We start from the raw sequence: 14,509 nt of genomic DNA, 5'->3' as shown, positions 1-14,509 counted from the left end.
CAGCCCTAAATGCTAACTCCCCACTGAAATTGACAAACACAATACGGAAGCGCTGAATGGGGAAAGTTCGGGGAGGCGGGTAGCCAGGAAGTATTGGCGACCCCTGTCAAACCGGAGGATCAATCCACTTATGTTCCAAGTAATAATTTTATTGGTGGGCAGCTTTGATACATTTAAAAAAGGGGTGGTCGATCGGAGCAACGCATGTTCGTTGCTTAACCGTCATTCCGAAGATGCCGAAGCCACGGAAGGGCTCCTTCTGGCAGCGCGCCGAGGCTGAGGCACTTCTGGAGCTTGTGCTCCAATCTAAAAGTGTTGGCCGCCTTATGGCCAGCACCCACTGCCACACCAAGGGTGCTTACCTGGTGTTGGCTTCAAAGCTGAGGGAGAGGGGCTACGTCCGGACCTGGGAGCAGGTCCGGACAAAATTTAAGCGACTTAAGCTGGACTTCCTAAACAGTCTGGAACAGTGGGGGGGGATCCCGCAGCCAAGTGGGAGAACGGTCTTCCACGACCAGATGGTTAAGATATGGGAGAAGGCTGGGAAGCCCCCCCTGGACATGAGGAGGCATATGGGTGAGTGCTGCCCTCGTTGTGTTTTGCCCTTAAACATGCATGGAATGACTAGCTGCCTCTTTCCCCTACTGTCCCCAATGAAATTCGAGAAAGTATTTAGATGCTGTCAACCCCCTCTGACTTGGCCAGCCAGTACTGTAGAACCACTTTGGAGTTTTACCCTTAAACATGCATGGAATGACTAGCTGCCTCTTTCCCCTACTGTCCCCAATGAAATTCGAGAAAGTATTTAGATGCTGTCAACCCCCTCTGACTTGGCCAGCCAGTACTGTAGAACCACTTTGGAGTTTTACCCTTAAACATGCATGGAATGACTAGCTGCCTCTTTCCCCTACTTTCCCCAATGAAATTCGAGAAAGTATTTAGATGCTGTCAACCCCCTCTGACTTGGCCAGCCAGTACTGTAGAACCACTTTGGTTATGCGCTTAGACTCTAACTGTGGTGTGTCCACCAGCTGTGTTTCATCTCTGGTTTGTGTGCTTTTACTTATGATTTGTCTTTTTCTTTGCCCAGCCACACAATCACCATCCAAGCTGGCAAAAGCACCTGAGCGTGAGGAGGGGGAGGAAGAGGGACCTTCCACCTCGGGACAGGCTGCAGGTGAGAGTTTTATGTCTGTGAGGGAGACCCATGTGTGTGTACCCCCATGGAGCCATATGGGAGCCTGATGTGATGCTTCCTTTTGGAGTGTGATCAAATTCTTTGTTTGATTTCTATAGCTGAAACTGTGGAGGCAAGGCTGCGTGCCATGGAGGCAAGAGTGACTTCCCTGGAGGCTCAAGTGGCAGAGCTGAAAGGGGAGATGGAGCAGCAAAGGCAACAGAGGGAGGCGGAAGAACGTAGGTTATGTTCCCCACTGCCCAACTCTTCTCACACTGTGGCTAAGGCCACTTAAAAGTGTATGCATGTAAACTAAAGAAATTTGAAAATATGTGTGGCACTAATGTGTACTTTTTCTCCCTCCCCACACAGTTAAGAAGAAGGAGGATGAGGAACTGTTCCGCCGCAAAGTCCGGGGGTCCGTGGGAAGGTTGAGCAGGAGAGTGAGGGAGATGGAAGGGGCTGGGCAGGGGAGCAGTGGGACCTGAGTTTTGTTTCCTAATATTGTGTTTTGGGGTAGGGGTTGGGGGGGGGCTCCAAGTTTCATTCCCTAATGTTTTTCCCCTGTTAAATTTTTTCCTTTGGTTTAAAAAAAATTGGTTTTCCAGGGGGGTGGGGGGTGGTGGTGCTGGTGGGGCTCCAAGTTTCATTCCCTAATGTTTTTCCCCTGTTAAAATGTTTCTTAAAATAAAATGTTATTGCAAATTTTATTACAAGACTCCAGTGTGACTTCTTAAACTCGCACATATTTCACCCCACACCACACTCCTAAAACTCCTAAAACTAACACCCCTCCAACCTCCAACCCACACAGCAGTACCACAAAATGCACAATCACTAGAGAGGCCGCTTTCGGCCTTGCAGATTCTACAGTAGGGTACACAGAGACAGAGTCCAAAAATATAAACTTTATTCAACAAACAACAAAACACAGATAACATTAAATAGAAAAACTGGGCCAAACTAGGAGGGGGAGTACTTGTCTGCTGGTTTTATTTTTCTCTTTCCGAGAATAGTCCTCCTTCTTGTTTGGGTGGAGGCATTCTGAGAGGGAGTCGGTGGGGTGGGTGCTGGAAGTGGTGGTGTTGGTGTGGGTGGTGGTGGGGGGGTGGGGGCGATTAGTGGAGGGTAGGCCCTTTCCATGACCGCTACAGCCCTCTCCATCAGTCTCCTTATCAGTCGCACCTCCTCCACGCCTTCGCGTAGGATTTGGTTTGTCTCTCTAAGGATTGCCCTCAATTTTCTCCCCTCCTGGGCAATGAGTGTGAGCATTGCTTGGTCAGCGGCCGCGGCACGCCGTGACTCCTCCTGGCAGTGCTCAAGGAGCCTCTCTCCCACGCTTGTCAAGACGGAGACGCGCCTCAGCCTGCCGCGTTCCCTCGTAAGCCTCTCCTCTGCTGGGAGCGCACCTCTAGGTGGTGGGCTGCCTGGAGCCAGGGGTGGTTCCTCCTCCTCATCTGAAAGAACCTCTGTTGGCAAAAAATGAGAAACAAAACTGTTAGTAACATCAATAAAGTCAAAACACACCATGGTGGCCATGGTGTTCTTTTTTGGCCCCGTGTTTTCCTGCCAAGAATTTAAACAATCCCCGGGGAGCACATGGTTATTGTTTGTTTGCCCATGGTGTGCTTTTACTTTTGCCTACTTTCACAGCAAGACTCACAACAATTAAAAGGGAGCACATGGTTAGTGCCTAGCGACATTGTCCTGCAGCTATGGCTCGAAAGGAACAGGTCATGCACGCTCACCATCTTGAATCTGTATCCGCCTGCGCCGGGCAGGAGGTCCAAGCACCCCAGGCTGTTCCTCCTCCTGTGTTCCGGGTATGAAATCTGCAAAAAAAGGAAAAAAAACAGATCTAGGACCAAAGTGTGGCAAAGCCAGCTTCAAAGCCTACACCAGCAACGCAGAGGGACTCTCTCCTTTCTCTTAGCAGTGCTGCTGCCCTGCACAAACAGAAAAGCACAAAGCAGTTAAAACAGGCCCCCCCCCCTATTTTTACTAATACTTACCAATGTTGGTTGATGCCCCCGAATCACTATCCACGTCAGGTGCTGCTGGAGACTCGAGGGGCCCCGTCCCTGGCAACTGTGTCTCTGTGGACAAGAGCAGAAAATAGTGAAAAATGAGCAAGCATACACCATGAACCACAAAGCAAGCTCCCAAAGTAGTGAGCCAAAGTACTGCAGAAGGCCTATGGGCGAGGCATGCAGCAAATATTTTGGGGCTGTTGGTTAAACATGACCGTTTAAAATACTAACCACATCAAGCACTCCACAGCCCACCATCATATAAAATCTTTTAAAAATTAAAATTAAATTATGAAATCAAAACCGTTTCAAATAGTAACCACAGCAAGCACTACACAGCCTACCATGTTATAAAATCTTTTAAAAATTAAAATTAAATTATGAAATCAAAACCGTTTCAAATAGTAACCACAGCAAGCACTACACAGCCTACCATGTTATAAAATCTTTTAAAAATTAAAATTAAATTATAAAATTAAAACCGTTTCAAATAGTAACCGTAGCAAGCACTCCACAGCCTACCATCTTATGCGTTGCAACGAACACACGAGAAAACGATGCCCAAACGTCAGAACACACATTTGCTAAAAAGGAAATATAAAATAAAAAGAAAATTACTTACCGGAGGCAAGGGGCGTTTGCTCAGGATCCTCCTCTGGCTCCCCAGGAACGATGGCGATCAGGTCCAGCGTTACCGATTCCGCGGCTCGTTGCTGGACGGGGGGTGGAGGGCGAAAGCTGGACGAGGTGCCCTCGCCGGGATCCTCCTCAGCGGGTGGTTCCTCGACCTGGGCAGCCGGCTTCCGAACCACCTTAAGGCTCCTCCCGACGCGCTTCGGCCTGCCGGATCCTTCCCCGTCTCCGTACAGCGGGCGCTGCTCCTCAAAGTAGGGGCAGGTCACCTTTTCGTTGCCGGAACCCTTATTATGATTCACGGCACGCATGTACTCCGCCCTCAGTGTTTTGGTTTTGGACCGGCATTCAAGGCCGGTCCTGTTGTGGCCCAGGGCACGCATCCTAATGGCCACTTGTTCGAATACCTCCCTATTCCTGTGCGAGGACTGGAAGGCGTCCTGGATTTTCTCTTCTGAGAAAATCGCGAGCAGGTCCCTGATCTCCGCGTCCCTCCAAGTTGGTCCACGGCCGGTTGCAGGGACGGACGACGCTTGCGAGGAAGATTCCATGGTGCCTTCGCTAGTAGCTGGGCAAAATGGTGGTGCGAGGTGCAGGGTGCAACGGATCATATACCTTCCCGCACACAAAGACCAAGGGACTAGCCGGCTCCTGATTGGTGGAGGGCAGCAGGGGACACGCACATTGGCCACATTAGGTCACATGTCACGTTCAAAACTCCTCGCGCGGGAACAGGATCTGCTCCTAATGGCCAGATTGGCGCCCTTGTTGTTTGACTTCTCGCATGCGCTGATTCGTTTACACGCGAGAAGAGCAGTTTGAACATGCTGCGGGAGCCATTTTAGGAAAATGTCCGCCATTACACAAACGCATGCCGGTGTTCAACCGAGAGCAAGTGCAGCAGTACTCGGCAGTTCCCCAATAATATTCACCAGCCACAGCATAAATCAACCAAACATGACATGTTACTGGCGTACGTTCGTTGGCACGCTCAGAGGAATGTTTTTTAAAATGAACGGGGGACGGCGACTCCGCTTGCCGGAGGTCTACCCGCCAATGGAAGGGGTTGTCCGCACCCAAGCACAACCACGCACCGGGAACCACACAAAGACCCACTACACATAAACCGCCCCTCATGATATCACCTCGAATCATGTCTATTGAACCCCTCTAAGCTAAGCAGGAGACTGCGAGCGGCGACCGTTCGTTGGCACGCTCAGAGGAAAATTTTTTAAAATGAACGGGGGACGGCAACTCCGCTTGCCGGAGGTCTAGCCGCCAATGGAAGGGGTTGTCCGCACCCAAGCACAAGCACGCACCGGGAACCACACAAAGACCCACTACACATAAGCCGCCCCTCATGATATCACCTCGAATCATGTCTATTGAACCCCTCTAAGCTAAGCAGGAGACTGCGAGCGGCGAACGTTCGTTGGCACGCTCAGAGGAAAATTTTTTAAAATGCTCCCTGTACGTTGACTCCGCTAGGACTGGCCGATGGTAGACGGGGTTTTAAGCTTTGGGCAAATTTTGGGAACGTGACGGTGTGTGCCACTGTGCTTGTGAAAAACTCTTGTGGTGTCCGGGCAGAATTTCCGAAAGTGATCGTGCTTGAAAGCCAGTCGCTGTCCCATTGCCTCGTAGATCCCCGCTCGCTCGGAGAAAAAAAAAATGGCGGACAGTTCGCCGGAAGTTTGGAGGACAGGCTCGGGAGGAGGGACTTTGAAGAACCCGCAACAATGGTAACGCACAGGTCTTTAGCGCTACTGTTGCAGATTGGTTGCAGGAGTGTATCGCTATCCGGAGGGTGAATCCAGTTTTCTGGATTCCCCTAAAAGCGCTACAACGAAGCGCTTTTGGCGGGTCGGTTTCAGGATTGTTGCAGATTGTTGACGACGTCGTGCGTTATGGCAAATTAGTAGCGTTTTCAATCGGCAACCATAGTGCTATTTTTAAGCCGTGGGAAATGCCCCTCATAGTACAGCTCTGATGACCGCAGCGGAGGTCACGGTGGAGACAGGAAGCAGCTCTAACCACTTCGAGAGAGTTCATGACCACCAAAAATGTGTGTCCCTGGAACAGCCAGGCAAAATCTATGGGAATCCAGGACCAGGGTTTCTTGGAGGACTGCCATGGCTGCACCAGGGACTGTAGTATTTCCAGCTCCCAGCAAAATTGGCATCCAGGATTCTACCGCCTGATCAATGCCCGGCCACCAAACATCACTACAGGCCAGTGCCTTCATGTGCACAATTCCCAGTTGGCCTTCATGCAGTGCTTCCAAGATTGGCTGGCAAAATTTGAGTGGAACTACCGCTCGATAGAGCCTCTTGTGGCGCAGAGTGGTAAGGCAGCCGTCTGAAAGCTTTGCCCATGAGGCTGGGAGTTCAATCCCAGCAGCCGGCTCAAGGTTGACTCAGCCTTCCATCCTTCCGAGGTCGGTAAAATGAGTACCCAGCTTGAGCTCTGTCTGTTGGGCTATGAAAGATGTAAGATGGAGTCTTGCTTACCCAGTTGAGGATGTGGTTGAAGAGACGGTCTTTCACAGAGTGCGCAACAATGACTGCGGAGCTCAGGAGTGTCTGTGGCAGCAAGTCAATCTGTAGGATGAATGTGGAAGGAGCTGGATCCTCACTGATGTCCAGGCAGCAGCAGGCGGCCAAGAGCATTGGCATGACGAGTTGAGAAGTATAGACCAACGCAACATCATTGGCGACAGGATATGGGGTGTCTGATAGTCGGTCGTGAAGATGCTGAGGAGGGGGTTGTGGTCAGTGATGATAGTAAATCTGTGGTCATACAGATAATCATGGATTTTCTTCCAGATCTCCCAAACTTGCTTAACAGATTATACAAGGGAGCCAACACCTGCTTAGTAATTTCCAGTCTGCTGGTAATTTTTCTGTTTTTATACATATACTAGAAAATAAGCCTGCTGTAAAAAAAAATACAGCAGGCTAGCCATTCCCAACCGCCGTGGCAGAACTCCCCCCCCCCAGAGTGAAGCCGTCCCCCGGCGTTTTTCCATGGGGGGGGGAGAAAAAAGGCTTTCGAGGTGCCAGGCTTTCGCCTCCCCCCAGGGAAAAAGCCTCCCCAGCCCCCCCCCCCCAGGCAAAAAGCCTTTCCAGGGACCTGGGAGCACGATCCCTTCAGATGCTAGTTGCTGATAATGTGCAGCCACTGCAGCCCCCAACAGCAGCCCTCTGCATTGGACTGGTATAGTCCATTGCCCCTGTTTTACTGGCCACAACTGCAGTCCCTGAGCTTCAAGCCCCCCCTCCCCTGCCCAGGGAAAAAGCCTTCCCGGGGCCCAGGGAATGCGACTGCCGAATATGCCGCCCTAGGGAAAAAGCCTTTCCCAGGGCCGGGGAGCGTGATGTGCTCTGTGATGCCTGGGAATGCTCCCCCCAGCCCCCTGGGCCAGGCGATTGGGGGCTGCAGGCCTACCTTCCCGCAAGAGAGGAACGGCCGCCGTGGGGAGAAGGTTTGCCCTCGTGGGGGGTTGGGCGGGTTGGGAGGCGCTTCACACCTCCCAACTCGTCCTTGCCAGGGCAAACAGATTGGCTGTTTGGGGCTGGACTGACAAGCGGAGGGCCTAATCAGGAGGTGCTTCACGCCTCCCGATTGGGCCCTCCGCTTGTCAGTCCAGGGGAAGGGGCCAATGGGCACCCTTCCTCATCCCAGACAGGGCCCGCCCTCAGGGCCCTTACTCTTTTATTTTATCCGCTCCACAGGAGTGGTTAAAGATTAGGAAAAAAACCCACTGCAGTCAGGAATGCAGCAGGCACTAGCGGGGTAGTGAAGTGGGGAGACAAACATACAGAAGGAATGACAGGAAGAAGGACAGAAAGACAGAGAGGCAGGCAGGCGGGTAGAAAGAAAGAAAGAAAGAAAGAAAGAAAGAAAGGAAGGAAGGAAGGAAGGAAGGAAGGAAGGAAGGAAGGAAGGAAGGAAGGAAGGAAGGAAGGAAGGAAGGAAGGAAGGAAGGAAGGAAGGAAGGAAGGAAGCCTCCCTCGTTCCCCCCTTGCCTTCCCAAGGTCTGAAAATAGCGCCACAGCCAGAAGCTGGCACCATTTTAAATTGCCAGGGGAAGCTGGAGAGAGGAGGGAGGACTCCCTCCTCTCCCCCTGCCTCCCTAAGGTCTGAGCGGGGGGGGGGGAGGAGGGAGGCTTTCTTGCCCAAGTGGGAAGACCCCTCCCCCCCGGCTCCCATCGGGCTGGGAAGACCTCATGCCACCTCTGCCCAACGGGAATGGAGGTCCCCACCCCCAGGGCACTTTCATGTGTCCTGGGGATCATCCAGGGACACACTGCTGGCAATGCCTTGCCGGGGTGGAAGGGTGGGGCTGCCAGGACTGTGGGCCCACTGATTTAACAGTGAAGTGCTGTTAAAAGATATATAATTTTATTAAGAAATGCATTAATTATGTTAAAGAGTATATTAATTACACTAAACTATTTAAAAAGAGTATATCACTGCCACATCACAAAAACATTCAATCTGATAACAGAAATAAGTGCTACCAGCCCTCACAGTCCTCCTCAATTGTTTAAAATGAAAGACAACAATACAGATTCTCAGGGCCATTTCGCACGGCTTCAAAATAGCACAATGGTTGCTAATTGGAAACGCTACTAATTTGCCATAACCCACGACGTCGTAGACAATCTGCAACAATCCTGAAACCGACCCGCCAAAAGCGCTTCGTTGTGGCGCTTTCAGGGGAATCCAGAAAAGTGGATTCACCCTCCGGATAGCGATACACTCCTGCAACCAATCTGCAACACTAGCGCTAAAGACCTGTGCGTCACCATTGTTGCTGGTTCTTCAAAGTCCCTCCCCCTGGCTCTCTCCTCCAAACTTCCGGCGAAGCGATCGCCATTTTTTTTTCTCGGAGCGAGAGGGGATAAACGCACCGGCGAGCCTCTTTCTGTTTAGAGGCTTCCCTGGCTTCAGTCCTTCACCTTTAGTCACTAAGCACAAACCACTTAAAAGCCCGTTTGCTGAAATAAAGTCCCTTTATTTTTTACACATAAATTCAGCCGAAAATCGAGCCCGTGAGAAGGGGGGGGGGATTTTTTTTTATCACTCGAGGCAGCGTGCAAACGATCATACAATCAAACGACAGCTCACATTAGGCAGCTGGATGGGTCTCTCCGTAGCAATGAATCTACACAGATTCGTTGCTATGGGTCTGTTTTTTTTTTTAAAAAACCTTTCTTAAAGGGAAAGCGGCTGTTTGGGAGCATGCTAACGGCTGCCCATTGGCTGCTTGACGGCCAGGGGCGGGACGAGCTTGGCAATAGCGCTTCCTTTCTAGCGATTTCTGCCGAGACCGGAAGCCTGTGGGAAACGCTAAAAAACGCAACTGATTCCACTACAAAGCCAGGTGTGCAAAACGACGAATTCCACTATTTTAAATGGCGATTTTTCATTCCGCAAACAATTTGCAACAAAGATCCCCGTGCGAAATGGCCCTCAGAAATTTCTCTTCCAAAACCTGAACTAATTATGTAACAATCTTCCCAATCTGATTTAATTACAATTCGCCTATAATTTAAAGACTGATTTTGTAAATTCCAAATAATTTGATTCTAGAAAGGATATCACTGAGTTCCAAGTGCAAGTAAATGTGTCCAGACTTTGTCCTTTCATTAAGATTGATAGTCTGTCCATTTCCACAAATGAGATTAGTTGAAGCAGCCAGACACCCTGTGAGGTGGGTGAGGCTGAGAGAGCCCTGATGTTCCTGCTTGGTCAGAACAGCTTTCTCAGGCCCAAGGTCACCCAGCCCAAGGTCACCCAGCTGGCTGCATGTGAAGGAGGAGTGGGGAATCAAACCCGGCTTGCCAGATTAGAAGTCAGTGCTCCTAACCACTACACCAAGCTGGGAGAGGCACTTCCCAGCTTCCTGGCCCAGGTGCCACTGCCATGGGGTGCAGATAACTTTCTCTCTGTGGTCTGTGTCAGAGGTGGACTTCTCCTGGCACATGCCAAATATTTGGGAGGCTCCTGGTGGGTGAGTCTCGCTCTGGAGCCATTGAAACGTTCATCACATTGTTGGAAGTAAGAATCAGTATTTATGTATCGAGATTAGTAAGTATATTAGACCAAAATCTTTTAGAATATTTTCATGACCATCACATATGAAAGAAAGAGTCAACCAACTTGGTGTGAGCTTGGTGTGAGTTTGGTGTAAGCCAGCTTGGTATAGTGGTTAGGAGTGCGGACATCTAATCTGGAGAGCTGGGTTTGATTCCGCACTCCCCCACATGCAACCAGTTGGGTGACCTTGGGCTCACCACAGCACTGATAAAGCTGTTCTGACGGAACAGTAATATCAGGGCTCTCTCAGCCTCACCCACCTCACACGGTGTCTGTTGTGGGGAGAGGAAAGGGAAGGCGAATGTAAGCCACTGAGACTCCTTCGGGTAGAGAAAAGAGGCATCTAAGAACCAACTCTTCTTCTTCTTCAGTAATATCAGGGCTATCTCAGCCTCATCTCCCTCACAGGGTGTCTGTTGTGGGGAGACAAAAGGGAAGGTGAATGTAAGCCACTTTGAGACTCAGGTAGAGAAAAGTGGCATATAAGAACCAACCCTTCTTCTTCAGTAATCTCAGGGCTCTCTCAGCCTCACCCACCTCGCAGGGTGTCTGTTGTGGGGAGACGAAAGGGAAAATGAATGTAAGCCGCCTTGAGACTCCTTCGGGCAGAAAAAAGTGGCATCTAAGAACCAACTCTTCTTCTTCAACCTTAAACTTACACTTTCACAATTTGAGGGAAGATTTATACATGTATGACAATATCTTTGGTGTGAAGTATAGTATGTAGAATATTTTGTAATTTTTTTCTTTCAACCTAATACTTAAGAACCTAACTACTGCAACTCAAGTTCTTTCCCAGTCTTCAAAATTAATATTAACTTTAGTTTGTTCAGATTGAGTATCATATTCCTATTTATATATATATTTAATCAAATGCTGTTCTGTACTACAATTTTTTCCCTCCCATACAGTTTCTTGGGCTTCAAACTTTAAAAGTAGCTTATCAATTTTCAATCTTTCTGATAATTGCAAGTATGAATACCAACTACATATTTCTTCTCCCACTGTTATTTCTTCTCTTTTTAATTTTATTTGGTGGCAAATGTAATCTAAAATATCTCCAAAAATTACCCATTCTTTATGTCCAAGAGATTATTTACCAAAGAGAGCCTCATGAAGGGAGAATAAAAAAAAAGTCTTATTTTTCATCCATATCTTATATAGGGCTCCTCTTACATAATGATTCCTAAACTTTCTATTAGCTCTGACTTTCCCATAACCAATATAGCTGTGCCAATCAAGACATAAATTGTGATTTTCCTAATTCATTTAATATTTATCTTTTAATATTACCCAATCTCTCAACCATACAAATGCTGCCACTTTGTAATAAAGTAATAAATTTGGTACTCCTTTTTCTCTATCATCACATACATTTTTAATTTTATCTTTGGTTGCTTTCCTTGCCGAATAAAATTTACCAGTATTTTTTGCCATTCCCCAAATGTGTTTTTGGACATAATAATTGGCAAAGTTTAAAATAGGAAAATCATTTTTGGCAGTATCATCATTTTTACAGCTGCAATTCTACCTAATAAAGAAAGTTGGAGATTCTCCCATTTTTTCATGGAGATCTTAATTTCATTCTAAATTTTAAATAATTTAGCTCAAAAAAGGAGTAGTTTTTATTTGATACACTCCTAATTTTTTAATCTTTTTTTTCAACTTCCATGTTCTAACTATTCAAGTTGTTTCTTAGGCATATTCCAAACCAACATATAAGTTTATTGTTTATTTATTTTGAAAACTGATATTCCCCCAAATAATTTAATTTCTTGAATAAAGGGGGAGTAGATGTTAAAGGGCCTTTTATACAGACCACCTAGTCATCAGCAAATGCATGGATTTTATATTCTTCCAAATTTACTTTCTCTGTTTGTTATTTTTCCCCAATAGTCTAGCCTATCTCCTTGCACACAGCGCTGCTAGACTCTCTCTCTCTGTCTCATTCATTTCTGTCTCCCTTCATCTAATTTTTCCATGTCTCCCACACATACACTTTTCACTGCTTGGTCTCAAGACCTTCTCATCCCTATTCTGCTTGAGGTACAGGTCAAATCTTTGCCTATGTTGACTCTTGGCAGCCCTGGGGATGCCATCCAAAATTAGGTTAGGTGTGTAACTGTGGTTGCAGTAGGTCATTCCCCTCCCCTAGTGGAGAAGCAAGGCTAGCCATCTGTGGGACCCAGATCTCCCTCTGAAATCTTAGCCCCAGTCCAGCATCATCTTGTCAGTTCTTAGAAGCTAAGCAGGGTCAACACAGAGGTAGGCAACATCTCTTGCCTAGAAAACCCTAAGGGGCTGCCATCAATCAGGTGTGACTTAGTAGCCAAAAAAAAAAGAAAGAACAAAAAGAAGAATTAGAGGTGGGGGTATTAAAAAGTTATCTGCTCCAGCACCAAGTAGACAGGTACATCACTGCTGAAGTCCTTTCCCTCTTCAAACCTCACCCTCCTCAGGCTGTAATCTCAAATCTTTGGCATTTCCCAGTCCAGAGTTGGCAATTCCATTAGGAGTACAATTTTTTTAAATGTGTTACTCTGTGACCTGATCCTCAGAGTGTTTGTGTGGGTGCAAAGCAGGATTGTTTCCATCAGGGTTGGGTGCTTCGGCATCCAAAGCGGCTGCTTGTGCCCGAAAGCCAGGGCCGTGTTGGCGCTGGCTGCTTCAGGTGCGAGCGGCCGCTTCCGATGCCGAAGCGCCCAACCCTTGTTCCCATTGCAAGTAACATAGCCGGATGCGCAAAATCTCAGTTTGCAGCCAGCTGTTGTTTTGCCAGTAACCGAAGCTGGAACTCATTTCCACAATAAGTGAGGTGTGGCGCACAACAGTCTCCTTCAGACCAATGAAGCTGCCTTTGCAGCACAACCTCATCTTTTCATCCATGCAGCAGTGAAAATTAAGTGTCACCATCTAATGGTTGGCTTTTCCATTCTCCGGTGTTTTCCTTAGGAAAGGAAACATTATCATAGAATCATAGAATCATAGAGTTGGAAGGGGCCATACAGGCCATCTAGTCCAACCCCCTGCTCAACGCAGGATCAGCCCTAAGCATCCTAAAGCATTTTAACACAGAGATGGAAATAAAGACCACACAATATTTCTGACTCAAGTGGTAGAAGCCAATCTTATTTGCAAAGCTAGCATGGCCTGCTGCATGTCTCTTCCTTGCCTTTGGCATTACAGGCCATGGCTAGGATGGGAAGGACAGTCCCCAAGTGCCCTGATGAAATGATTCCTTCAGATGAGCGGCCGTCCTGGTCTGAAGCAGCAGAACAAAGTTTGAGTGCAGTGGTGTCTGTAAGACCCACACACTTTTCTTCAAACTGTAAGCTTTTTGTGTGCTTTACTTCCGTGCTTTTGGCAGGAAGTGTACGTGCATGTGAAAGCTTACTCCCTTAAATAAAACTTTGTTGGTTTTAAAGGTGCCCCTGGACTCATATTTTGTTCTAAATGATTCCTGTAAGTGTAACCAACCATCTATCCCTTTCAGATGTTTTGTTCTTGCTATATATTGACAACATTACGGATGGCTACAATCAGTCTGTGCCCAGGGAGCAAAAGGTCATGGATTCTTAGCTGTAAGGGACCAGTCATCTGGCCAGCAGCAGGGAGAGGAAGCCTAGAGCAGGGGTAGTCAAACTGCGGCCCTCCAGATGTCCATGGACTACAGTTCCCAGGAGCCCCTGCCAGCATTCGCTGGCAGGGGCTCCTGGGAATTTTAGTCCATGGACATCTGGAGGGCCGCAGTTTGACTACCCCTGGCCTAGAGCCTGCATATTTCTTTGGCAGCCCAAGCAAAAGAGAGAGCTCCAAACACTCGCCCTTCACAGACAAATCCCAGCAGAACACACGGGCAGAAATAGAGGCTCTGCATAGGCTTATTATTATTATTATTTTGATTATTATTATTATTAGATTTATTATTATTATTATTATTATTAGATTTATTATTAGATTTATTTCCCGCCTCTCCCGACAGGCTTGAGGCGGGTCACAATAACTAACCCCATTAAAATTCCCATTAAAACATCAATCTACTAACATGATGGCTAAAAATCCCATCCCTCCCCCAATTATCAAAGAGGTGAAGAGGAAAGGATAGGGGAGTAGCTTACACTCCAACTCCTAGGGGGGGAGCGATGTCCCTGATTCGCTGACCCCAGCCTCAACCATAGACCAGATGGAAGAGCTCCGTTTTACAGGCCCTGCGGAAAGCTGACAAATCCTGCAGGGCCCGCAGATCACCCGGGAGCTCATTCCACCAGGCAGGGGCCAGGCCAGAGAAAGCCCTGGCCCTGGTCGAGGCTAGGCGCGCTTCCTTCAGGCCGGGGACGACCAACAGGTTCTCACCCGCAGAGCGTAAAGCCCTGCGGGGGGCATACATCGGTAGGTGGTCCCTCAGGTATGTGGGTCCCAACCCGCGTATGGCCTTGAAGGTTAAAACCAAAACCTTGAACCGGGTCTGGGCAGCAATTGGCAGCCAATGCAGCTGCCTAAGTACCGGCTGGATGTGGGCCCTCCAAGAGGAGTACCAAGAGGAGTACTTGTTGTTGTTAGGTGC

General features: G+C 48.3%; 1 long non-coding RNA gene across 1 annotated transcript; it reads left to right on the top strand.

Annotated features, from left to right (window-relative positions):
* The first annotated feature begins 1,013 nt into the window (after nucleotides 1-1,013).
* LOC143819199 (uncharacterized) lies at nucleotides 1,014-1,639 on the top strand. Its single transcript, XR_013224852.1, has 3 exons — nucleotides 1,014-1,177; nucleotides 1,297-1,416; nucleotides 1,550-1,639. It is a non-coding gene; the product is annotated as an uncharacterized LOC143819199 (long non-coding RNA).
* The last annotated feature ends 12,870 nt before the right edge of the window (nucleotides 1,640-14,509 follow it).

This window comes from Paroedura picta, chromosome 10 (genome assembly GCF_049243985.1).
Source record: "Paroedura picta isolate Pp20150507F chromosome 10, Ppicta_v3.0, whole genome shotgun sequence".
Lineage (NCBI taxonomy): Eukaryota > Metazoa > Chordata > Lepidosauria > Squamata > Gekkonidae > Paroedura > Paroedura picta.
Note: the sequence above shows the minus strand (reverse complement) of the source record. Positions and strands in the feature narration are given on the sequence as shown.